Source organism: Delphinus delphis, chromosome 11 (genome assembly GCF_949987515.2).
Source record: "Delphinus delphis chromosome 11, mDelDel1.2, whole genome shotgun sequence".
In the NCBI taxonomy this organism is placed as follows: domain Eukaryota; kingdom Metazoa; phylum Chordata; class Mammalia; order Artiodactyla; family Delphinidae; genus Delphinus; species Delphinus delphis.
This window is the reverse complement of record NC_082693.1, coordinates 63,271,197-63,298,480: the sequence shown is the minus strand read 5'-3', so window position 1 is coordinate 63,298,480 and position 27,284 is coordinate 63,271,197. Positions and strand designations below refer to the sequence as shown.

Genomic DNA, 27,284 nt, shown 5'->3' with positions numbered 1-27,284 from the left:
TAGATTTTTCTTAGTACCTGTGAAGTGCTGTATAAATGTAAGGGAGGTCTTCTAAAGGGGTACAAATGAAGTCATATTCTCCAATCTAAACGTATTCTGGACTTAAATACTTTTACTGTGTGATGTAAGTTTTCAGACTGTGCTGGTGAGAGTGGACATGATTTGGGGCAGAAATAGATAAATACAAATAGGCCTGGGCCTAACTTCACAGTCTCAGCAGGAAAGTTGATGGACCCATAAAGCCCTTCTGAGTTGCAAAGAAATGGAAATAACGAGCAAGCAGATAAAGGATTTTTATAGAATTCAAACCTTCTGTGCATTAATTACGCCTACTTACATACTTAGTGAAAGTAGAATAATCTCCAATGTATGGGATTTATTAAAATCTTAATCAAAATCTAGAGATTTTGGGTCTCCTGAAAGGAGATCAAGGATGAGGCTGAGACACATAGATAATCAAATTTTATAATAGATTAGTTCTCTTTTCAAAGCTTTGAATTTTTCAATAGTAGCCACTAATACAATCCTAAGGGGTAGAATTAGACAGATAGGGGTTCAGGGCTTCTCTGTTCTTGAGTTTCTTCATTTGTAAAAGGAGAGTAATCATACCAAGTATGTAAGGTTTTAATCCATGCAAAGAATTTAGCACAATGTCTGGCATGCAAGTTTGTTCCTTCTGTTGATTAATTGATCAATCGATTGATTGATCTATCCCTCCCTAATAGCATTTGGCAGCTCAGACTTTTCCAGACTGTGAAAAAATTTTATTTTTTCTAACTCAGGGTCACTTTCCAGAAGCTTTCCCTGATTTTCTGATTCTGTTTAGCTTTGGCTCTTGTCTCCCTGCAAAAATCTGGAGTACTGTTCGCACAACCTAGATGAAGCTATTGATATTGATGATGCCTTCACTCGTATTTCATGTAACTTAGCAAGACTACAACTACACACTCACAAACACATACATATGCATAAAATATCTGTGTGTATTAAAAAATGAATTTGTTCCTCTGCTATGAGAATCACCAGATGTGATTATCATTACTTATCTCCACAGGATAGCTGAGGATATTTGAGGAATTATGGTTTGCTGTGGGATTTAAAGGAAGTGATTGTGCTAAATAGAATAGCTAAATACAACAGTGTCATCATTAAATTAAAGGTATATTGTCTGTTTCAGCTCAATTTCTGTCATGTTCTGGAAGTGGGATATCATTGCTGGGATAAGCCTGACGTTTGGCTGCTCCCTCCAACGGGCTACACAGTTGTTTATAGCTTTTGTGCTCGGAGATGTTTGGGTCCTTTCTCTTGGATTGTTAAATATTTTCATATTTCCCCAGTTTATTTTGGAATATATATAAAACATTTGTATATATAAGTTGAATGATCTAAAAGGCTTTGGGAAAAATGAGGCTTTTATTAAACAGAGTCAACATTTAGAAAAGGCACTTAAAGCTTAAGCAGTATTTTTGTTGTTGTTGTGAAGGAAGCAAAGAATGTTTCTATAATTTCCAGAAAGAATTCTCTTCAGACATAAGGTACAGCTTGCAAGGTGTTTTATCAAAAAAAGGTAAAATCTAGGGCTTCCCTGGTGGCGCAGTGGTTGAGAGTCCGCCTGCTGATGCAGGGGACATGGGTTCGTGCCCCGGTCCGGGAAGATCCCACATGCTGCGGAGCGGCTGGGCCCGTGAGCCATGGCCGCTGAGCCTACGCGTCTGGAGCCTGTGCTCCGCAATGGGAGAGGCCACAAGAGTGAGAGGCCCGCATACCGCAAAAAAAAAAAAAAAAAAGGTAAAATCTATAAACTTGGAACTTACTAGCCAATGATATTATCCCTACCATTTCTGATTGTTTTAAAAATCAAGAAAAGATTATGTAAGAAATATACAGACAGTGCTTCTTTTACTTAATGTATACCACTGTGAAATTAGAGGTCTTTCACAAATTATAAAGATATAATGGGCAATTAAGGATCTACTATACTGACAAAGAAAGACCAATTGCTGAATTTATTTTCATTCCTTTATATTTTGAGAGATAGAGTTTGTAAATAACAAAACTAAGAACAGTTACATGGCTCTCGAAAATGCATATTTATGGAAATAAGATGCTTATCAAGAAGCATCATTTTGCAGGTGGAAAAACTAGCTTATTATTCAGTCCTGACTAATGTGATGACTTTATACTCTCTTATGTACTTTAGTGCAGGTGGCATTGTTTGTTTATTTAGTAAAAAAATTTATGTTCTACTCAAGTCTTGATAAAAAACAGCCAACAGTTATTGAGGATCTGCTAAGTGGCTGAGATATATGAAATCATAGAGTTCTCACACCATTCCCATGAGATAGGTATAATTAGCACCCATTTTACAGGTGAGGAGACTAAGGCATACAGAAGTTATGCAATTGGTTCAAAGATAGATAGCAGTAATTAGTGGAGTTGAGATTTGAACCTAGGTGTCCTAGCTACTAGTATAAGGGACTTGTACGCTATGAGACTAAAATCTAATAAAATAGTGGGTTTTTTGAAGAAGTTTTGGACTATGACCCTTAGTAAGAAGTACATTGTATTGTGCTCCAGTATACACACTCTCCCCCTATATGTTAAATATGGAACACATTTCACATAAAGAAACTTGCCCTTACTATGTGTGAGATATTCTGATACATTCCATTCTATTCTGTTTTAGTAAAAAATTCTCGTTATATTTATTAGTTTCACAAACAACTATTGGTTTGTGACCTACAGTTTGGAAAATCACTATGCTAAGGGACCTGTTAAGATACAATAACATTAAATGAGGCTAAGAAAAACTAAAGATGCCATTTATTAAGAACCTACTATGTGCCAAAATGCTGGCATTGATATTCAAGTATAATATCCTCAATTCTCATTACAACCCTGAAAAGTAACTTATCATATTTTACAGGGAAAAAAAATGGTTGTGGAGAGGTTAAGCGATTTGTTCTACACAGATTTAGCCTGATCCACAGTTCCTTCCACTAGTCTATTCCAGTAATAACATTTAAGTATTATGAAACAATTAAATCAGCACTGGAAAGGTATTTATGATTTTCTTTTGAATTGGTTTAGCAGTAAATAGAAAATACAAGTCATCTTACTAATAGGAAAGAGACTGCTTAATTTTGAGGTATAGTCATTGAGTTTGTTAAAATGGAATTTAACATCTTGAATGTGCCAAGAGAAATATTATTGAATAGAAAAATAAATTCCCGCCTAGAAGAAGGTTGGGTACAAAGGACACAAGCAAGCAATTTTAAAAGAAAGAAATGCAAATCCCTCCTACCAAAAAAAAAAAATGTGTTTAATTTAACAAATAGTCAAAAAACTGAAAGTTAATATATATTAATTGTAAATGAGGATAAATATAGATGTGAAGGTGAGGATACAAAAAACTTGGCAATGGGTAAAGACCATAGTTTTGAAAAATACTTTATCGAGGCCAAAGTAAGAGAACATGTTAAAAGCTGTAGAAGCACTCATTCTTTTTCTAGGAATTCACAGTAAAGAATTCATTTAATATAAGGATGTTTGTAGTAACTTATTTATAGTATTAGAAGACCAGAAACTACCTAACAGAGAGACTTAAATTGTGGTAATCCATAAAATAATGTTATTAGAATTATTTTAAAGATAAACATTTACAAACCTGGAAATACATTAGAGAATTAGATGAAAATGCAAATTATGAGACATTATAGAAAGTATGTCCAATTTCTCTAGATAAGATCTTTTGTATAAAAGAGGTTGGAAAGATACACTTAAAAATGTCAACCTTGTGATAGGATACTCTGTTTTTTTTCCCGTATGTTTATATTGTTTATATTGTATATTATAAACCTGAATTATTTAAAATTACACAGAAGAAAAGGCCTTTAAAACTGTTTTGCTCTTGAGAAAACTATACCTTCCAGAAAGAGATTTCTCAATACCAGATTAAAAAAAAACACCAAACTTTACAATGTAATGTAAAAAGCTAAACTGCAAGAAAGAAGGATTCAGCTGCATATCTAGCAAATATAATATGCAAAATGGCCACTGGTTAAAATAGAATGTAGAAGAAATTTTAAGGTATCATAAAAGTTAATACATTTGTGGTATAAAATGAGGAAAATCAGGATTTTTTGTTGCCATGACAACTTCCCTCTGTCCCTTACATTTATTCTACTTAGGAGGACTTTAATTATGTCTGTCTCTAGGTCCATAAATTGATATGGATTTCTTGGATTTTACAGTGAGATACTCTATCATACTGCATACACATAATGATTTTTGTTGAAAGAACTATTTCCATCTCTATTTAAGCATTGTACTTTATCATAATAGCATGCAAAATTAAAGAGCAAACAGGAGAAGAAGGTCAAAGAAATATTGAAGAATATATTATTACTAAGAAAAAGTCTTTGAATGCAGAAATGCCCCAAACTGAAAGTAATTCTTGCAGAAATTATTACAGAGTCCAGGAGATATCACAGAATGTGTTATAAAGTATTTTTGAGATGAAGGGCAGAATGTAGTCATTTTATTCCATCAGAATTTCCCTTGACCTTCTGTAAGTGTAGGTGAAAACCCTAAGAAGATGCCCTGTGCCTCCTTCCCTCCCTTTCAGGAATGAGGCCCTCAGTCTCAGGGCCCTCTGACAGCTCACAGCTGAGGAGTCTCTCCTAAAGAGTCACCCTTGGTTAAAGGGAACTGCTTTGTCCAAGGTTAAACCCACTTCCCCAGGGACGGCCCCCATGCAATGACTAGGATGCTGGTGTAAAGGCACGTCCCCCTGCCTTAATTTGGTTAATCTCTGAAGACCCCTGTAGGATCAGCTGAAGGTTGTGGTAACTGCATCTTGCCTAAACCTTGCTTTCTCCACCCCGTTACATGAAAAGCATTCCCCAGTAAGCTACCTCTGACTTAGAGCAGCTTCCCTGGGAATCCCACCTATGATACCCACTCTGAAAGATTTTGGGGGGAAAAAAAACAACACTGTCAAAAGTTTCATTTAAATTCTTTCCAAACCCAAGGATCCTTAGGCAGTTAGTGAACTCTAGCAGCATGATCAAAATCCTCTATGAGTTTGCAAATGTTGCAATGTCAGGCTTGAGGTGTAGCGTCTCTTTGGTTTAGATAGTTTCTCTTGCTGGAAGTAGGAGGACAGCCAGAGATTGTATGGTCCCTGTCATGGCAGGAGAAAGCTGACTTCTGGTGTTAGTCCCAGTAAAATGGAGAGAGATGAAAGGTTGTTTATCAGACCTTGGAGCAAATGGAAGCATAGCACGTAGCCTACCTTTATGAAACCATAAAACATACAGGCTCCTGAGCCCTTTATCTGCAATCTATTGATTCAAAATAGATGTAGGTACCTCCAGATTTTACCCCTTTATCTCATCACAAAAGTCTCCTAAAGAGGTGCAGTGAGAATTCTGCTTAAGAGTATGGTTCTCAGCCAGTATCTCTCACAGATGCCTTTGCAAATCAAATACAAATGGGCCTGCTTAGCTTTACTTTGCAAAAAGCATCAACACTCCTCCCCAGTCCTACAAATATCACAGTACAAACCCTGAAGAGGTGTAGAGGTTATTATGCTGAAGGTGTCTTTGGAAAAATGTGAGGAGGGAGGAGTACTGAACACTCACCAGCTGCATCTCCTAAGAATCCCTTAGGAGATACTGAATGACTGGGGTATGGTTGATATACAAAAACTGTACATATTTAATGTGTACAACTTGATGAGCTTGGAAATAAGTAAACGCCCATGGAAACCATCACCATGGTCTCCCATTCCTGGCCCCATAGAAGGTGCTGTTATGTGTTCTCTGTCCCTTCTTCCAAGCCTGGCTCTCTGCAGCCTCCTACAGCTATGTTGGTTTTCCTTCTCCTATCTTTCTGCCCCCACCCCCGCCCCCGTCTCTCCTCTCCAATCGACATCCTCCTGCTCTCCTTAGTTTTGTCTTTTCTTTCTTTCTTAGTTTCTTTTCTTCCTCCGAAGGGGAGAACCATACTTATTTACTGCTATGTCTTACTTATCATGTACTGGGTACTTGATGCCTGTTATGTGTGTCTCCTGAGTGCTGCGCCTTGTGTGGAGTCAGTGAAAAGGAGAGTAAGATGCCAATTCACACCATTGAGACAGCCCCTGAGTTTCTCCTGGCTGCCTTTTCCTGCCATTATGGAAACTCAAACAGACCCCAGGATGGCATCTCTTGACACCAATAGTGGTAAATTACAACTCACAGTTACCTTCCTGACATAGTTAGATAACTGGAAACACTACTCTGATCGCCAGGGAGCAGGTGACAAAGCATGTATAAGAAGTAAACCGTAGGACCAGGAATTAGGAAATCTGGGTCCAAAAGGAGTAAGCAGAGAGGGGTACATATGTTAGGGGCTCCAAAGAGCAGAATAGCAACATTTGTATTAAAAACCAGAGGTCAAACTTTTAAATGGTCAGCTACTCCTACTAGACTTTGGAATGGACTACCAACTTCTGGTTTTCATATTTTCAGTGTGAATTATTTCCTATTTTTATCTTATACAATTTAGTTTTCCAGATTGTCCAGTGTTTACCCCCTTCCATTCCTGTCTCCCCAAGACAAGCAAAAGCAGTTCCTCAAGATTTCTCTTCCTTAAAGGTGGAAGGACACTGGCAATAATAAGAACTCAGTTATTTTCCTGTCTTACTCTAATTTTCATTGTTTAAAAAAATAATAATGTACTTTGGCAAAAGTGTCATTATTACTAGGGCTTATTTCCAAGCTGGTCCAATTTGTTCAAAATTCTTTGTATCTATTAAAAATTTTTTTCAACTGTTTTTTCTTTTTTTCTGAGGAGAGATCTGACTGTGGATCCTGTAGATGGTGGTGGGAGATGTACTTAAGATGTGAATGCCCACCCATAGCCCCTTTCCACTGAAATTGTCCTGCTTACAGACTCTAATGATGGAAAAGAGTCCATGTAGATTGCATGATCGCCCCCCAAGAGCCATGGGCACAGCAGATTTAAGGAGGTATGAGTACCTGATTGAAGGGCACCTCACTTAGATGCTGGCCTGAGGCCAATGACACTGTTTAGCATGAAAAGGTGAGTGAGGCCAATAAGATTCTCTCCTGCAGGAATGGAAGCTATGAAATACCCTAAAGAAACTGAAGCGTAGAGAAGAGAAGAAACATGCTCATTGTCACAGAGTTAATAAGTGGGGGGACCAGGGCCCCAAATGCAGCTGATCCCAGGGCTCACATCTGTGACCACCATGGCAGCCGCATCCCTCTGGTTTCCTGCTTCCTTTGGCTTGGTTTTCAGTTCTGAGTTTCAGTACGTAGTATCTTGCAATACTAATATTGATAGTAATCTGAGTATCTGTACCTTGTAATCAAGAAAGCACGATTAGAAGTAAAACCTGTGTGGGTTCACTAGGCTTAGTTGTTCCTGGAATATCTGAATTTATAGCCAGAGGTGGTGAATTCTGTTACTAAGTCTGCTCTGCATTCATAACTGGGTATGTGTGTGAAGTGAAAGAACTGATGATGTAGAGTGATGTGAGACCCCTATTGTGTAGGTTTAGAAAAATGCCATGGTGACTCAATGATACTGGAGAGATTAAAACATTCGACTCTGAATACATTTTTTTTCCACATTACATTTTCCCCCATGTTTTTACACCTCTGAAATGAGGATTTATTTGTCTTATAACATATGGCATCTCACTATCACTGTCAGCCAGGCCTGTGCACACTCAACTGTCTTCTTATTCCTATTGATATCCCAGTAACAAATCATTTAAAGGCCATTTGAGGAAGGGATCAGAATCCTGGCTGTGTCTGAAGCTTTCTACTGTAAGCTTATACACTGAAAACTAGCAGAATGGGAGTCAAACAGCTTGGAAGGCTTTAGAAGCACTAATGGAACAATATTTAAAGAGATGCTTTATCGAACACTATTGATGGCCCAAAGGAAAATGGTCTGTAAGAAAAGATGGGCATCATCAACTATGAATTGAGGACAGATTTAGAAATCTTTGCAAGTTATTAACCCATCTCTTTTATTTTCCTCGTTTGTATGCACAAAAATGACACAAAATAAAATCTAAGTGAGTCAATGACCTTTCAATAAGTACAAAATAAAAATTCAAGTGATAGGAAACCGTTTTTGGACATAGTTTAATTTGCAGCATTTTTTTCTTAGTGGTATATAAAATCATGCTGCATCCTGTAATTAGTGGTTTCTTAGAGTACATGAAATAGAGATTTCCTAAAGAATGAAGAGAAAGCACGAGCATTGTTTACAAATAATGTATTATAAAGTAATAGACTGTATAAAATTTTAAACAAACTGAGTTTGTTTCTCATTCCCAGAAGATCAGTCACCGCAATTATATTCAGCAATTATAGTCAACATAAATTTCAGAAGAACTAGCTAAAGTAAAAATGAATCTCTGAGCCAAATGAAAACTATATTCATTGCTAGATTATTTCCCCCCTTAGACCTATAATATAGAGAATAAAAGAATGGAAACAAAACATATCCAAGTCAAGACCCAAGTACTGAAATACTGTGATAATGATACAGAAAAGCAAGAGTTCTTAGACAAATTGAAAATTTCCCACCTATAATAGGGAAAGAAATCTTGGAAACTGGGATATCAGAGATGTTTCTAAAAGCATTTAATAATAAATTCACAAATTTAACATTGTTTTTCTAGTAATCCATTTATTGTACACCCATTTCTCTACTAATGCAGTTTCAAAAACTGTAATTTATTTTCAAAGCATCACTCAATATTGGAGAAATTGTATAGCTTTAAAGGGCCTCCCAAGATTTTGGTAAGAATGGCAGGGTCATGATCAAGAAAAGATTGCAAAAGAGCTTTTTCAGATGCATTATAAAGACTTCAAGTGCATTTTGTAGCATTTTTAAAATGATACAGTGTCAAAGTCTCCCTTTTTTATTTTTTGATAAAACCGGTAGACATGAAAACCTAGAGATGGAATGGAAATCTTACATGGATCAGTTTAGCATAGTTTTCATCAACAATGTCATTGTGTACGATATTAATTGAAGTTACCTCTTCTGTACAGTTTTGTTCTTTTGTACAGTAAGATAAAACTAGATGCTTTTGGCAGTTTTGGAAGTGGTACAGGTTAGCTGGATCAAGCAAATTGACTGTCAAAATGTTTTCTATAGCAGCAACAGAATAATCATTTGGAATTCCCATTCTCCATTGCTTTGCTGAAACCCATTTCTGAACTCTTGCTGTTTCTGAGCTACAGGCACTTGAGAGAAAATGTAAGCTTGCGACTCAAGGCCCTCTTTTATCAAACGGTGTGCAAACTGTCATTGTTTTGTCACACAGGGAAGCAAAACTTTAAAATCAGTCTATACACAGTTCAGATTGTTAAATATGATGGAAATGTCTGCAATTTCCAGTTAAAAACAGTAAATGAATAAAATAAGAGCTTGAAACGTAGAAGCTCATTTAATGCTCACAAAATAAACCCATGAGTCAGGCAGTACTATCTGTCTTTCATAGATAAGGAAACTTACCAAAGGTTGCACAGCTAGTAAGTGCTGAAGAGAGGATTTGAATTGAAACAAGCTGGCTCCAGGGCCTGTGGAATTCTGCCTCGTTAATAAATGAATACATACAGATGCATACAGATGGTTAAAATCCAATGTGTTATATGCTCTAGTAGAAATGATTATGAAAGACTGAACTGAGAGAACACACCAGGTAGAGAAAACCACCAGGATTTAAATATCTGAGTATAGTTGGGCCTGAAGTCTAAGTTTACACGCTAAATATATCAGATATGAAGTATAAAAAGTGATTTGGCTTATTCTTCCTGAATTCGACCTTCTGTTGTGTGCTGATGAACTAATTTGGTGACAGGAGACTTGAATGAACAATATATACAATTTACAAAAAAATAATAAGCAAGATCGTAGGTCAGTTGCTTACCTAACAGCTATTCCTTCCTTCTGATTTCAGATAAGCCATATTTTTAGATATGCATTTTTAGATAAGCAACCACTACTCCTTATCCCCCACTCATGGTAAATTTTATTAGTCTATATGTCAGTCCTGGTAATCCCATACTTCTTCCCAATGGTTGGTTTGAGCAATGCCATGTGATCCAGTTTGGGCCTGTTGTGTGTAAGAGGAAGTCTGCTGGCTGATGTCTGGGAAAGTTTTTCTAACTCTTGAAAATACATACACAGGAAGTGATTTCTCTTCTGCTGGTTGGTGTTATATTTGTGTGTGGCAGCTAGAACTGCCTGTAACTGTGTTGTGATCATGAGAGAACTGTTCAGTGAAGGAGAGGCTGGTGTTTTATGGATAAAGGAGCTGAAAGTTGGGAGTAATCATGACCCTGAAGATGGTTTGAGTTGCTGTACTGTTTAGCCGTACAACCACCATGCCTGGGAACTTCTTGCAATGGGAGATAAGTGTTTCTTATGGTTTAATCCATTTTGTGTTGCATTTGGTGTTGCCTGCAGTCAAAAGCTAGCATACACAAATACTTTATAATATGATCTCCACAATAACAAAAATAAAATTGTTTCTATCGGCTTATTTTCTATTATGCTATGCCTAGCATAGTAGTAGAAAAGGGTATTTATTGGCTGCTTGCTAATACCCTTTACCTGTGTGTGCATTTGACCCCTAGTTTTTTTTGTTTTTTTCCGCGGTACGCGGGCCTCTCACTGTTGTGGCCTCTCCCGTTGCGGAGCACAGGCTCCGGACGCGCAGGCTCAGTGGCCATGGCTCACGGGCCCAGCCGCTCCGTGGCATGTAGGATCTTCCCGGACCGGGGCACGAACCCGTGTTCCCTGCATCGGCAGGCGGACTCTCAACAGCTGCGCCGCCAGGGAAGCCCATGACCCCTAATTTTTGATGCTCAATAAGTCTATGAGACACTCATTACATTTTCTCCTCTTCAGAACAGAGCTGTATCTTCCCTACACCCTATGAATTATGGTGAAGATCATTGCCCAGCATCCTAAAGTGCTAGATTAATACAAATTGAATTTATTCAGAATACCAGAAAATTGGCTTCATGATTGGTTCTATCTAATTTAGAAGATTTAAAAGGTTTAGGTAAGGTTCTAATTTTGTACATTGTATTCAAATTAAATGCTCTACCTTTTAATGTGTCCATAATTAATCAAAACGTGTGAGTGACTGGACATTGTAAAACTGTGCCTTCATCCACTTGGAGCACTTTGGAAGTAAATCGGGGGAGCCAAACACTTGGAAAGGATATTTGAGAGGCAGGTACCCTATTATGTCGTTTACATGGCACACTCTCCAAGCATTTCTTAGTGGATTCCTTTTCTTTGGCTTCTCCTCATCTCACATTTAAGCATCACTGTGAAAAATATGACTTTGATAAAAATCAGTATCTGTAGGCTTTATTTTGTTTAAACTTACATTTGGCCAACAATTGGACTTCATGCCATTTCCATTTGAGTGGCTCAATGATAAGACAGATGAATATATAGCAGTTTACATTTTAGGTCTTCAAAGAAAGAGTTCAGCAAAAGCACAATCTGTAAATACCCTCTCATTTGCATAATAAACAGGCATTCTGGCTTAATGACAGCAATATATGGAGTCAAACTGCCTTTACATTGTAGATTTAGTAATTACAGACAGTATAATTGCATCAAAATAAAGTCGTTCTGGGGCCTCCCTGGTGGCGCAGTGGTTGAGAATCCGCCTGCCGATGCAGGGGACGCGGGTTCGTGCCCCGGTCCGGGAAGATCCCACATGCCGCGGAGCGCCTGGGCCCGTGAGCCATGGCCGCTGAGCCTGCGCGTCCGGAGCCTGTGCTCCGCAACGGGAGAGGTCACAACAGTGAGAGGCCCGCGTACCACAAAAAAAAAAAAAAAGTCATTCTGTAGGGAGTCTTATCTCTTTAGGCTTTTTTCCAAACATAGGAATAATTTGATATTATGACATATTAAAAGAAAACTGAAAAGTAATCTAAAGTACTTGACCTGAATGGCCCATCTTCCTCTTTGAAAGTTGTTGGATGACCTTTACTCTCAGAATGCCATATTACCACAATTTTTTAATATTCTTAAGTAGAAAGCATCTCTACCTTACTGTGAAACAACAGGTACAGGGAAGATTTGCAACTTGCCCCATTGTGTAGCTCAAGATCATTGATGGTTACAACTACATGTTTCATTTCATCAATCTGGTTATAAACGATGATGCATTTACTGGGAGAAAATGTTTATATTTAGCCAAACTTTTTTTCTTCCACGCCATTAATATGCAACTGCTTTTCCTTAAAACAGGTAATAGCAATAGCTGAATCGCAATTAATATCCAACTGACTAAGGAGACATTTCAGAGTGAGGGCACACTCTTACTGATTCATCACTGAATATCATATTACAGATAAACCAACACTTTTACTAAGATAAAAGTATACTGATAGCATGAATAAAATATGAGTGTTGATTTCAATCAACTAAAAGTCACCTTGTATTCTAGAAGGTGAAATATAGAATCAAATAGGAGATATGACTTAATATCATTCCACTTGTTTACTGAAGATTTTGATTGTAGAAATCACTCAGGGGCTTTGGCATCAAAGACAAAATCAGGGAGAAAGAACGCAACCAAAAAACCCCCAAACCAAAAGGACCGTGTGAAAGTTTTGTGCCTAACAAAGAAAGAAAAGGTAGGAATGCCAGCAGAGCACCACTAAAATTAACGGAGTAAAATTATAAAATCAAACTGAAATATGAGAAGGATTTCTACAACAGCAACTTCAAATCACAGAATTATCAGGGCTAGAGGCAGAAAGAACAGGCAAAATATAGCTCTACGAGAAACTTTAAAGCTACACAGGTGAAAGTAATAACAACATACCTAAAGGAAAAATAATTCATAATGAAATGTAGGAATTAGGGTGTTAAAAAAAAAGAGATAAAATCCATCCAGGGAAGAGGAGACTTTCACAAGGTAAGTGGTACTGTTAAGGACCTTGTGAGCACACATGAGCTCTAGGATGGCCAGTTTGAGAGGGATCTCAGTTCTGTCTCTTGCCTTTTTTAGCTGTGAAAACAAGAGCACATTACTTGCATTCCTCACCTGTTAAAAAGGATAATAGTATACAACTTATATATTTATTATGAAATTAGATAAAATGTGAATAAGCACATTGCAGGCACTCAGTGGTAGTTGATAACAATTGTTTTAATGCAGTGTTGATGATGATGATGATGGTCAGCATCATCATCTTGTTCCTGTAGCAAATATTGATATATCCCTATTACAGAGCTAGATGCAAGGAGCTTCTCCTGCTCTGATTCATGAAGTTAACATAGTATTATTTGCATGCAGATTTCTCTGCTAGGAAAGAATGTACAGGTAAGACATGCCTAGATATCTAGTCCCTGAACAAATATTGGCATTCTAGTTTATACATTAGTCTCTTGTGAATTGGTTAGTGTGAGTCACACTGAAAGATAACTTTCAAAATCATTTTCTAAGTCTATCACTTTGAAGGCCAGATCCTGGAATATGGCCACATTTTTCTGTTTACCTCTCCACCCTCTGCTCCCATAGTCATATCAATTAGACTCAGAAAGAAATGAAAACTTTTTGTTCTGTTTCTCGATGGAGGTTGTTCCCCTTTCTCTATGGAGTAGGATCTAAATATATAGTTCAGATTTATCAAATTTTCAATAAAAGGGCAGCTGCTACCAAAGGAATTTTTCAGGATTCTGTGTCAAACTGGTTAAAATTTCTGAAGCTCTGTGGCCCTGGCAAGGTGTTATAGGACACTGAGAGTTAGGCACCCATTTAGAAGCCCCAATTTCCAAGTCGTACATATATGGGAATCACCCTTTCCTAGCACTAGCAATTCCAATACAGCTGTAAGAACATTAGCCCGAATACCATGCGGCTTCTAGAGGTCCTGCTGCTTCAGAAATTAAAAGTTTTGAGAATCAGAAAGAGCCAGGATCGGATCTAAGGATGACTTCATGGAATAATGGCTGGTCCATGTGGTAATGCTCTGGTTCCAAGATACATTTCCTTGATTTTTTTACCTTTTCAATATCTGTATAGGTAGCTGTTTCACCAATTGGATATTTGGCTGACACTAAAAAAATTCCCTTCAATAATTGGAAATATGACATAGGTGTGGGGGGCAGGTTCTGTTACTAAGTTAGGTATACTGGGCCAATGCATATCTAGACCAGTTATGTGCTAGATGAGAGCATAGGCTCTGAAGCCAGAATGTCTGTGTTTGAACCTTGTGTTGATTAGTATTAGGGACTGCTATGGATTTCTCCAAAACTGGGCAAGTCTCTTCCTGTTAGCCTCTCCTCTGAATAGAGGGGTTGACCGGGAGCTCAGTGCACCTGGTTGGAGTGTACTGATGACCAGGCTTCTCTTACAGATGCCTGGGCAGCAGGTAGGCTAGGAGTGACCTCGTTATCAAGGTGACGAAGGCATTCCTCTGGGAGTGGACCATGTTTTATTTCTGACAGAGGGGCTATTCCTGTTCTTCTTAATATCCTTTTGAGATTCAGAATACCTGGCTCTGCTTCTGTTTTGGTCCTAAACCGTTCCCAGACTTCTCCCCGCATTACTCAGCGTGCATTCCAAGTGGCCTTATTTACCTCTGTGTAAACTAGAGTCGGTTGCCCAGCTGTGAGCTGGCAATTCTCCACTAATAAATTACTCCATTGCAATTACTCTCTAGGCAAAAGTGCTGGATCAATTTGTTAAAATATCTAGGGCCGGCTGGGGAAAATGGTTCCTCTCTCTGGACTGTATTTTCATCAAGTACTTCTGGATTACAGTTTTCTCAGATCTGCTGTCTTGATCGATTACTGTGAAATGCCTTCTATCCTCTGGAAGTGTCTCAACTTCTGATTTATTAATGTACTCTCATGTTGCCCAGAGTTTTATATACTTCACCCCTTTCTTTTCATATCTTTTCTACCATTTCAATAGCTTTTGGAAGTAAGCATAAATAATCTCTGTGGTTAATAAGCCACCAGGAACAGAAATCCTGTCTATACTTCTGATGAAAACACCCCCCCTTTTCTTCAATATGTAAAAAGACTCCTCTACTTTATGTTGGAAAAGGGAAAAAATGAGGACTTTAGGGCATTTTTATTGCATTTCTAGAATTATGTCATGATTGTCTGCTTATGTATGTATTTTTCCTACCAGCCTCTGAGCCCCTTGAGTTTTGGGATAGGGTCTTATTCATGTATGTATTTGCAATATTCAGCACAAAGTCTCAATCCCTACCCCAGTATGGTAGAAATTTGATTGTTTTTAGGATATATACTTATAACATTTTTATAAATAGATACTTCATTTTCCTGGTATGAGGGAGTGAACCATATCAGCTTAGGTGAAGTTAGGTGAATTTACCCACCATTCTTCATTTTTCTCTGGTGTCACAAGCAGGCTCTGGGTGCATTTCTGAGTTTTGCATGTTAGATCAGATTAAGTTCCATTTTGGAGAGAATTGGGATTAGCAGAGGTGACACGGCATTTGAACAATACGAACAGGGGCCTGCTTCAAATCCTGAGCGAATGTAAACCCTACACAATATTAGGCACACTTTGTCATTGAATCTTTTTCATCACAAAATGCTGACAGTGAAGAGAGAAGGCAGCTGGTAGACAGAAAAAGGATAGGGAGCATTCAGTGTTGAAAGAGAGAACACGTATCTACAAAATCATGCTGTTATTCATGATAACAAGTAAAGAAGCCAGACAGCATTTTGCAGAGGGTGTTAGAAGAAAAGTCTCTGTAGAAATCAGCGGATTCAGATGGTACTTTGTAGAAATCCATCATCAGAGACTGAATAGCTTTCTGAATGAGAAAACAGCATTCCAGATGAAGTAAGAAAGGTGCGGCATTGAAGGGGATAAATTAGGAGTTTGGGATTAACATGTACACGGTATTATATATAAAACAGATAACCAACATGGACCTACTGTATAGCACAGGGAACTATACTCAATATTTTGTAATAACCTATACGGGAAAAGAATCTGAAAAAGAATATATTGAAAAAAAATATATAACTGAATCACTTTGCTGTACAACTAAAACTAATACAGCACTGTAAATCAACTATACTTCAATTAAAAAAAAAAACTTAGGCAATGACTGGAGTCTATACTGCCCTTGAGACTTTTCCCTTGGCCATGCTGGTTAAGATTATAAACACTGCCCTAGTGAAAAAGCCTGGAAATCGGTATCAGAATGTCATTTGATTTCAGAATGTCAGTGTCCAAGGTTTGTGGTTCCCCAAACTCATGCAGCCTTCCTCTTTCTTACCGTGGTCTGTCTCCATCATGTCTGGGCATTTGCTCGACTGCATATGTAATTTACAATTTAGGCCTGAGTCTTCTGCTTTTATCAATCAGATTGAAAGAAAAGGACTGATGTCCTTAAATTTAAGTATTTTCCTTTAAGAATAGGAATAAAAGAGAGAAATCTGTAGCAATTTCTTCCCACGTGAACTTCACACGTGCATCTTTTTTCTCGAACCTGTTATCTACACAGTCCCTCCCCTGACAGTCCACTCAGAGACATTCATTACTACTGCAAATGACAAAGAAACTCACATAAATTAATGTTCAACTTGATTTAGGCATGAAATTCTAATACCGTCCAGAGAGGGATCATGCTGTTTCAAAATAATCTTTAACGTAATTCTACAAATAAACCATTTATATCAATAACATACTTGTTTTCTGTGTATTGCATGAAATCAATTTATCTTCAAATATTTGGCTACTGCCAAATCCAGGTTTTAAAGAGAGCTTAGAAACAAAACTACCGTGGAAGATTAACTGTGAAACATTTTGCTCTATGAAGAACAATAAAACAGAAATTAGAATATTAACTAGATAGCAAAGCAATGCTGACAAGATCACTTTCGTAGCTGGGGGCCACTTCTAAAAATGTTCTACTACTGTTCTTGCAATCGATGGATTCTTTTTCTCCCTGCTCTTGATTTACTTATTCATTAACTAGAGGGATTAATAAAATTAGTTAGAGCACGAAAGTTGATGTGAGTACTAAAACACCACAGACAAGGAGCTGGGAATATCAATTTGCTTTTCTTCTTAGTTAATTTCTAGAATCGAATTACAAAATGGAATTTTCTAACACATTTCTACCAGATTTTTATTTAAAGGTTAGGAAAACTTGTGTGAGATGAGATGAATTCTTTCCTGTTTTGGTCTAGAGATAGATTTAATATTTAGAGTTAATTTTCTCTGTTAGTATTACCTTGTTTTCTGGGTGATAGTGATATTATTTGCCTGCCTTATTTCTTAGCTGTCCTATTTGTTTCCATCAGAGTTTTCAGCAAGAGATTATGCATTCATCAAAGTAACAGTGCTACCTTTTAAAAAATGTACATTTTCTCTGAGGGATTAAATTTGAGTAACTCTAGAGCATTACTCTCAGAATGTGTTTGGGTTTTAAATAGTATTACATACACACATGTTAACATCAATAATTTATTTACTCATTACTGAAATCTGAACAAACTAGTAGATACGTGAAACTGATCAGGGATTTACATTCTGGCCTGAGGTAGCTTTGATGATTATTAAGTAAGGATAAGAAAATCTCCAAGCTTAAAACTTGGTAGAATTATGGCTTTTAACTCCTTCTTATATCTTGCTTTAAAAGAAAAAGAATTTGTATTACATTTATTGAACATTTTGCTTATTTCACTGTTCTCAGTGAAATGTTCTTGACCATTTTTATTCCTTTCTGTTGTCTCATTCCCTGGACCAGAGGGACCCTAGGCTCAGACTTGCAGATTATACTGCATGCGATGTAACTTTAAGTTCACTTGGAGCTAGACCATCACCCTTGGCCCACCTGATTTCTACCCCTAACTTGAATTTTATACCATGATATTGCAACGAGGGCTAAATCTAGAATTCTATGTGAGGATCCCATCAAATTACATTACTTCAAGTCGTCTCATGTTTTCTTGGTTGTATTTGCATCAATCTCATAAATTTTAGAATACTCCTACATATTGCAGTTTTCTAAATACAAATATGAATTAAATATGGACCCCAAAGAAGATACAGCAAGATGCACTGAATGATTGGTTCCTGAAATTTCCAACCTAAGACCCATAGAAAGGGAGTCACAGAATTGCATTCTTAAATTAATTAATAACGCTGAGCTTTTCAGGAACACTTCAGCCACATCATGTCAAAGCTAAAACCAGCAGCCTTCCAAAACCATGAACACAACTTGACTGCTTTTGACAGTCTATTTATTAATTGCTGCCAAGTTATAATTGTTATTGCATTAACGTAGCCTATCTGCAGAAGAGCAGCGTCAGCTAAGCATCTGCCTCTGAAATTTGAATATAAATTTATTTCTTTAGGTTTCATCACTGATCTTTAATGTTCTGAATATTTTCAGGCAATTTCATCTACAGCCTCAAATAAATTGTAGAAACTGGAACTAATTGTTCCCCTAATTGATTGACTCTCTTACCTCCTGTTGTGTGTACAATGCATGTCATCCCGGCTGCACACAGCAACAGGAGGGAAGCTATTAATCAATCATAGAACAGTTAGTTCTGATGTGAAGATCTCCTCCCTCGGTTGAAAGGGAAAATAACCTCCTCAGAGGTTAAAGGGACACATTTCTTCTCTGTAGTTGTTGCTGAAGGAAAAAAATATATAGATTAGACTGATTGTTTTTCCACATGTAATTTTAATTCTTAATTAGGGTTCCTTAAGTTTGCCAGGAGCACCCAGACACCATGATTAGTACCAGGACACCTTGATACACTGCATGATAGGTCCATGAACTTCTGTTTCCACAGTCAATGCATGTTATTGCTATGAGCAGTTCCTTGGTATACTTTAACAACCAGGCCAAGCAAGGGATGTGTGTTCACAACTCTATTTCTTGCACGAGTCACCCAACACGAGTCACATAGAAGTTGCTAAATAAATATGTGTGAATGAATGCATAAGTAGAATTTATTGACTTCAAGTATAAACATTGCAAGCAATTTTAGATTTTTCATGCCACTGAAGGCAGTTCCCTATAAGAAATCCATAGGCAGAGCAATTAAAGTAAGGTATGTTTTAACTTTGTATTCTATAACTTTACATAGACTTATAAAAGGGGAAGAAGTAGGTAATTTGATTTTTTATATTTAAATTTTTTATATCATATTTATATATTTTCTACCTTAGTTCCTTCCAAGTTAGACTACAAAACAAGGCAGGTCACTTGATGAAGTTGTGAATTTGTCATTTTAATCTGTTACATCTAAATCTTTACTCTGAGTCTTTCCCCACGCTACTTAAGGCATCCTCTTCCTTCCCCTTAATCAACCCCAAAGCCTGCTGATGACAGTGTGATAATCTTCTTGGTTGTCAAGTAGTCGCCACGTTTCCAAATTTTTATATTCTCACACTCCCCTATCCCAGCTTATTTGCATTGTATTCTCTTATTTCAGGGTTATCTCTCTTTTTTAGGTATATGATTGCACAAAGGATAATTTTGAATTAAAACAACTGGAAGACTGAATGTAATACCGAACTCAACAAAATAGGGCATTTATTTTTTAAATAGTGAAATCAATATAGATATGATTTTCATTTTGGTGGAGTGAAAAAGCAAGTTAAAAATTTTGGACTTTGAAACAGATTATAGACAAGTATAGGAAAAAATGAGAAAGTTAAGAAAGGAATGACAGGATGACAGCAAGCACTTTTTCACATGTTTTCATAGTTTCTCCAAATGTAGGTAAGCTGCTAGTAAAGTCACATCAGGCATCTACATCTAATGTAACGAGTGGAAAAGGCAAAGTCAAAGACCTAGTACGTAGAGAAAAGATTTCATTAGTCTGATATGCCCTTACAAATTAAAAGGGATAGCAATAAATATGCAAAATGGGCTTAGTTAACAATAGGGATTTCCTCACTTACTTGTGTTTAAATCAGGGCTCCAAGGTTAACAGAATTTGTGTTATTAAAGTTTAGCAAAGTAGCTTATTGAAATGCCACTTTTATATCTATCTTCCTGACATTAAATCAACCCAGGCAGGATTCTATTGACAATTTGACCTCAGCATTTAAGGCATTCCCAGCAGCTGAGAATTGGTTTTGCCAACTTTGCACATCAAAGCAGCTCTACAGGGCAGAAGTGGTTATATTCACTACTGAAAAACAAAGAAAGGATTGATAGATGAAAGAATGTAGTTGGCTGAATGACGCACACATACAGGGCATCTTTTTATTTTTTGGAATGGAAAAGAGTTTTATCTGAGCCAAATAGAGGACTATAGCCTGGGAGACAACAGATTCAAGAAGCACTTGAATTGTGTTCTGCTGGGCTACAAAGTGGGGAAGGCTTACATAGGCAAAAACCAAAAAGTTGCATAAGTTGTTAAGAATCAGGATTGGAGTGGCAAGAAGTAAGGATGCTTGCTTAGCAAGGATTGACTGGGGTCCAAAATGCTTGCATAGTTACATGGGGGAGACCTTGAGACCATAAGGTTGCAGCTGGTAGCTGCTAGCAGATTTTCTTTTTTTGTGAAAATGGCTGCATACACGGGTATCTTTAAAACACACACACACACCCACACACCCACACACACACGGACACAGATGTGAGATCCCTGGACCAGCAGCATCACCATTACTGGTCACTTGTTGGAAATGTGAATTCTCAAGCCTTACTCTATACCTACTGAGGGTAGAATTCTGCAAGCTAGTTCAACAGACGACTCCCCAGGGGATACTGATGCATGGTTATCTGTGAGAACCACTGCAGTAGTGTTCTAATTAAACTTAGGTGACATCAACCATACCCACTCAGGGAAAAAAAAAAAGCAACAATTCAGTTTTTTCGTCCAGTACGGCTTCTAGCTCAGGTGATTATTTCACCTCAGTCTCTCACCAAGAACAGTGATCTCTTTCAACGTTGTGTTAGATTTACTGAAAAACAGGAAAAAGCAGCCTACTGAATTTTATGGTAGGCTTATTTTCAAAGGTCACTTAGACTATAGATAATTTTTGCTTCATAGGCTCACTCTGCATAAGACACTACCCTTCTGAATGAATTTAAACGACAAGTTTCACTGGTCAGCAGAGACTTGAAATCCAGGGTTCAAAAGAAGTTAGAAGATTACCATAATAAGAGTCTATATATTTTATAGCCAATTACATTTCTACTTAAATTCCAGTTTTTAAATTAATCTGGGCATCCAGTAATTCCAACGTGCTGTATGATTTATCAGCACATAGGGATTTTAAAATACCTAAGAAATAGAGAAAAATAAAACAAGAACAAATTGAATCCACAAAGAGCAAAAACGTTCTGAAATTTGATGAAGTAATGAAATAAGAAACATATTTAAAGTTGGCATCATCAATTTTTCAAGTATTATACAAAAGAAGATATATTTTGGTCATGATGGATCTTAATAACAGTAAAAAATGAAAATATAGAAATAAGTAATTTAAAGTAAATACTTTAGAGAGAATTTAAAGTAAATTCTTGGTGTGAAACACCCCTGAATTTCTGCTCTGTTAAGTGATTTACCTCCGTTGCAGCAAATTTTCTACCTAAACTCTGCCCCCATCTAATTCTTTACTATCTGAATCTTTTTAATGCTTCAAGTTTTAAGTCAATTGTTTCCTTCTTCTCTGAGCCCACCCAGTCAGAATTCATTTATTTCCCTAGTGCGTCTCATATGTTCTACTGCTTAGTACATATTGGTTTACACATATTCTTCTTATACTAGATTGTAAACTCCTTGAGAGTCCAGTAGTGGCATCATTGCATCTTCTTAGGTCTAGAACAACCCCTGGCATAAAGAGGATGTTTAAAAAAATCTTTTCTCGGGCTTATTTCATTATCCTATGTTTTTTCTGAAATTTGTTGGAAAGTTATAGAGACTCTTTCAGGCTACTAGGAAATTGTTTGGGGTCCTTAGGGTAGTACACTGACTATGACATTGTGTAGAATGGAATGGAATGTAAAGCCACCTGAATAGAACTAACTTTAGTTCAGATATGATTTGCTAGTTTGAGAGGCCACAGTTTTGAAAGGAATTGGTTCTAGAGAATCCATGTATGAGAAGCACAGCTACTGATATCAACTTATTTGAAAGGAAGGAAGGGCAAAAAAAAAAATGCTTACTTTGATTCTCTTAGAGGTCAGTGAGTCTTAATATTTGAATAAATGATAAATGGTAAATGCATTCACATTAATCAGTTCTTACACCCTGTGGGTGATGTTGGGGGCAGTTACTTTGTCCTTCTAGGAATGGTGAGAGACACTCAACAAGGCTGGCCCCTGAGCAAGCCAGAATGATTTCGCAAAATACTTCACCCATAAGCAAGATCACTCAGCTTAGCTGTGGGAGAGAGGCCACCTTTGCCACCATTAAAACAGGTGCCTTGTCCTCTTTCGCATCCCTTTTCTCCGTATACTAGGTATTAATATTAGGAAACTTTAAGACCATCAATAACTGAAGCATTTCTTACTTCATCTTCTTCTCTTGAGAAATGAGCTTCTGAGCTTGGAATGTCTTACACATGAGATCAGAAGACAGATTCTCCCCTGACACTAGTAAGGTCAACTCAGGCAACAAATAAACTAGACTGCCTTGGTGGTGTCAACTGGTGGTTGTATCAAGGGAACATTAAACCATAACTTTCCTTCTCCCCCACCTTCTTATTTGTAACTGATTAGGAATAAGGTCTTTCTTATTTCTTTCACAATCTCTCTTTCATGAAAACACATAGTCCTTGTTAGGTCCTTCCCATATTCTCCTACCTTCTCTCCCTTTTTTCCTTGCTCCCTCGTCTTCATTTCACATTTTGCCAAGGTATCATTCTTACCTCGTTTATGTTTGTTTACCACAAGAATAACATTAGTGGTACACGTCTAAAGGGAAGAGGGAGTCCTAGGATTTAAAGTAACATTAGAAATACCTTTCTTCCTCTCAGGTCTGATGGTAATGTTACCTTTTCAAGGAGCTTTTAAAAATTTCTTCAGATAGAAGGAAACTTTCTTCTGCACAGCTATTGTTATACGTCTCTGTACTTGGCTTGCAGCAGTCATCATTTTATGTCTTAGTTGTAGTCATACAGGGCATATGTCCCAGTTTCCTTACTAGATCAACAGGTCCCTCACAGGTTGCTGGGAGGATTAAATGAGGAGATCGTATGTATAGGTGAAGTTCCTGGGACATAGCAATGCCCAGGAAGAAGGAAATCACTTATCACTCGTTTTTGAAGTCAAAATTTACCTTAAAATCTCAACCAAATATCTTTACCTAATCACCCTGGTGTAATGAAACCCACAGATCCTCATGTATAAGTGTATCGGGAGGAAGAAGAAAAGAGAAAATGGTAATTGCATTGCACCTAAGATACAGGATGTCATACTGTAATTAGAAACATTTCTAGGAATCATTAGTACAAGGAATCGTCTCTTCTTTGTTCCCAAGGCTCCTCACCTACTAGAATCTACTGCTTCAGAAGAAAATTTCATGGTGTGCCTATAAACAGCAAAACAATTAGATTGTTTTACACATGTTCTTGATAAGTACAATTTAACAAGTGAAAAATCCTTTATATATGTGGACTTAGATAAATGTAGGTATTACTGATCCCTATCTATCCTTCCTTCCTTCCTTCCTTCCTTCCATCCATCCATCCATCCCTCCCTCCCTCCCTCCCTCCCTCCCTATCATCATTGCTTTTGCTAAAGGAATAGTAATATATTGAGAGATCCTGTGACTAATCTGAAGTTAGCAGTAACAGCTGCAAGAGTAAACAAATAATAGGATACTTAAGAAATGGAGCAATGAGTTTACATATATTCAGTGCAAATTAGGAGCCAATAATACGTGTTACACAAGCAACTAAATTCCTGATCCTTTCTGTTCCAAGACTTATATTTTAATAGTCTCATTGCTAACTGAAAGGGTTCACAGAACTTTCTGTGCAAATTAGCACGAGGAACATAAACCTTTTGGCTTTTGTAAATACCTGCTCTCACTACAAAGGGAATCAACACATCCTTTTAGATAGAAACATGTAATAGATAGATAGAAACATGTAATAGATTAGATAGAAACATGTAATAGATTATTCTATCAAAAGAATGATTGTGGGACACAAAGTCCTGGAAAAAGGAGCAACTGGAAGTAAAATAATCCAATGCTATAAAAATTAGCCTTGCAGGGCTTCCCTGGTGGCGCAGTGGTTGAGAGTCCGCCTGCCGACGCAGGGGACGCGGGTTCGTGCCCCGGTCTGGGAAGCTCCCACATGCCACAGAACGGCTGGGCCCGTGAGCCATGGCCGCTGAGCCTACGCGTCCGGAGCTCAGCAACGGGAGAGGCCACAACAGTGAGAGGCCCGCGCACCGCAAAAAAAAAAAAAAAAATTAGCCTTGCAAACAGAACTAATGAAAAGCTAGGCTTTTTAAGTCCATCAATCCATGATATTAGTGAATGATGGCTGTGACTGAATGAATATAAATTGCTTCTCAAATGAAGCGAAGCGCATATATCTAAAATAGCTGAAAGTCATTTCTCTGAAAGAAGGGAATTAATCTGGAGAATGAAACAGATGTTGTTTCCCAGTGCAGTGAAGTGTTGCACCATGAGGATCTGGAGATTGAAATGTAGCAGTTTCAAATGTCTTAATTGCCACCATCTATGGAAAACAATGGTGTTAAAACTCTGACCTCTGACTTCTTATATTTGAAATGAAGGGGTGTGTGTGTGTGTTTGTGTGTGTTGATGCAATGTTTTCTGTGGGGCTCTTACAGGCCTATCAACACCAGTTTTATCTAGCTTTAGGTGAATTCCAGGCTAGATCTAAATAAGTCTCTGAGATTCCCAAGAAACTTGGTCCTTCATATGTGATTCTGAAGGGGAAGGATGGAGGCGAATAATGAGTCGTGATTTGAAAACACTTTTTGACTTTATGGATTCATAGCCTCATAAAAGTCCACTGGCAAGTTTGGAAGAGAATTAATGTAAATCAAATAGGGATTATAAAATGATTGAAGAGATGAGAAGGTTTATTTTTATTAGGATCTAGTGCTGCATTTAATTAGGGTTTAGTCATCTAGATGGAAGGCAGAAGACCTAGAATGGAAGGCAGGATAGCACAGTGATTAAAAGAGTGAACTCTGGGGAAAAAACTGTTCGCCACCACCTCCGGCACCTTTTTTTTTTTTTTTTTTACTTGTGTGATTGTGTGATCGTCTAAGCCTTTGTTTTATCATTGGTAAATCAAAGATAATTGTATCTTCTACAATGTGTTATTGAGAGGATTAAATGAGATTTACAAATGAAGGACTTAATCAATGTTTGGCACATAATAAACACTTGATAAACATCAGCTATTATACAAATATCTAAAATCATATTTACATTTTTCAGTTATGCTAACTGTTTAATGTCTCTGTGGTAACTTGAATTTAGCTCTTAAAAATCAAGTGATAGCTAAAAATTATTAGAATCTAACTAAGTACCTACTGCATTTGATGTAATTCCTTTCAAGGTAGGTACTGTAATCATCTCCATTTTAGAGATGAGATTAAATAGCTTGTGTAAGATCACACACCTAGTAGAGTTCAAGCTTAAATCCAAGAACACTGTGGCAGAACCATTAAAAAAGATATTGTTGAGCTTCCTAATTTTAGAGGAGGAAAATACATTCAGAAAGGCACAGCTGCTTCCAAAAGTCAGAATGCTAGTTAGTGGCAAATCAGACTAGACTTGGATTTTTGGTTTCCAACCTAGTCATCTTTATATTCAGTTACCTTCTTTTTTTACTCCGTCAACTGTACTAAAAATTAGTGGAATTTGATGCAGCCATTATAGAAGGAAGAAGTCTGACTGAGAAAGAACTACTTTCAAAGTTGGAGAATCAAGATTATAAAATTCGGGTTAGAGATTGAATACTCAGATTTTTGGTTTTCATAAGAATAACAAAATGGGACTTTCCCTACTCCTCCATGCAGTTTTCAAAGACTTGGAAAATACCCAGCGATATCTCCTAGATATCTATCTCACATTCATTATTGAAGTTCTACCATTAGTGATTCATTCATTTGGGTTGATTATTTCCTTTCTTTAACTCTCTGGGGGATGCGGGGAAAGCAAGTTCTCTTTGAGTGATGTTATAAGATAATAAGACCCTTTTTTCAAGATAGAAAAAGGAGTGTTAGCTAGAAAGCCACACTGCGTCTATAACAGGAGATGTAGAACTGAAAAGGTGAAATGGAACAAAGGAAAATGAAGCCTTATTTATAGCTCTGCCGAAAGTTCATCCTTGTAAAAGAGTGATGATAACACATGCATTCCCTGCTCCATGAGGATGCAATGGGAATAAAGGAAGTCAGCATAAGTGAAAACAGTGTAAGTCCTTAGAAAAGGGTTACAATCCAAATTACACCCTTTCTTTCTCCTTAAAAATCAATTCAGCATGGCTATTTTCAGAAAAAGGAAAGGGCTTTTAAATCATGGATCTGAATTCTAAAATAAAATAAAAAATCTTGCACTCAGATGTTCCAGATACATATTTTATAAGTTTCAAATCCATTTTTCATAAGGCCTAAAATGGAAAAATCTGTCATTTGTAGAATGTCTCCATTCTAAAAATGTTTTCTATTATTTTGGGCTTTTCACTATATTGCACACTATACAATCTTATAAAACTCTCTGGATGAATAAGGGAAATGGAATAGAAAATTCTTGTAAAAAACAGCACAGTAAATATAAAAGTTACAAGACACCTATACGGTACAAAAAAAATTATCTCCAATTGTCTGTTTTTTTTTTTTTTTAAGATATAGCTCTTTCCCAATGTGATTTTGATATCTCACAGAAAGAAATGTGGAAATAATGAAACATGACATACCCTTTAAATAATACAAATGGGAAGAACTGGGGGGAAAGAGAAAGTAAAGATTAGCTGGTGCCTTACAATTGGTGAACATTGTGGCTGGCTGTCTTGGGGGAATCAAAATTAGATATTCTCACATATCAAGGAGATTCTTGGTGGTTTGAAGTTTTCCTTTTGTTCACTACCAAATACATTGTCTTTGAAGGGAATTCTTGTCTGCCCTCTCAGGAAAAGAAAAGAACCCCCAAATCTATGAGAACAGTGAGAAAGCTATTTGTAGGGCTTCTACTAATCTTTTATGAAGCCTCGTCTGCTGTCTCCTTTAGAGACTAAAAATAACATGGGGTGA

The 27,284-nt window shown here is 37.2% G+C and overlaps 1 protein-coding gene across 3 annotated transcripts in view; it reads right to left on the bottom strand.

Annotated features, from left to right (window-relative positions):
• The window catches only part of SYT1 (synaptotagmin 1), a 533,541-nt gene that overhangs the window by 191,305 nt on the left and 314,952 nt on the right, over window positions 1-27,284 (bottom strand). The gene's annotated exons all lie outside the window — the stretch shown is intronic.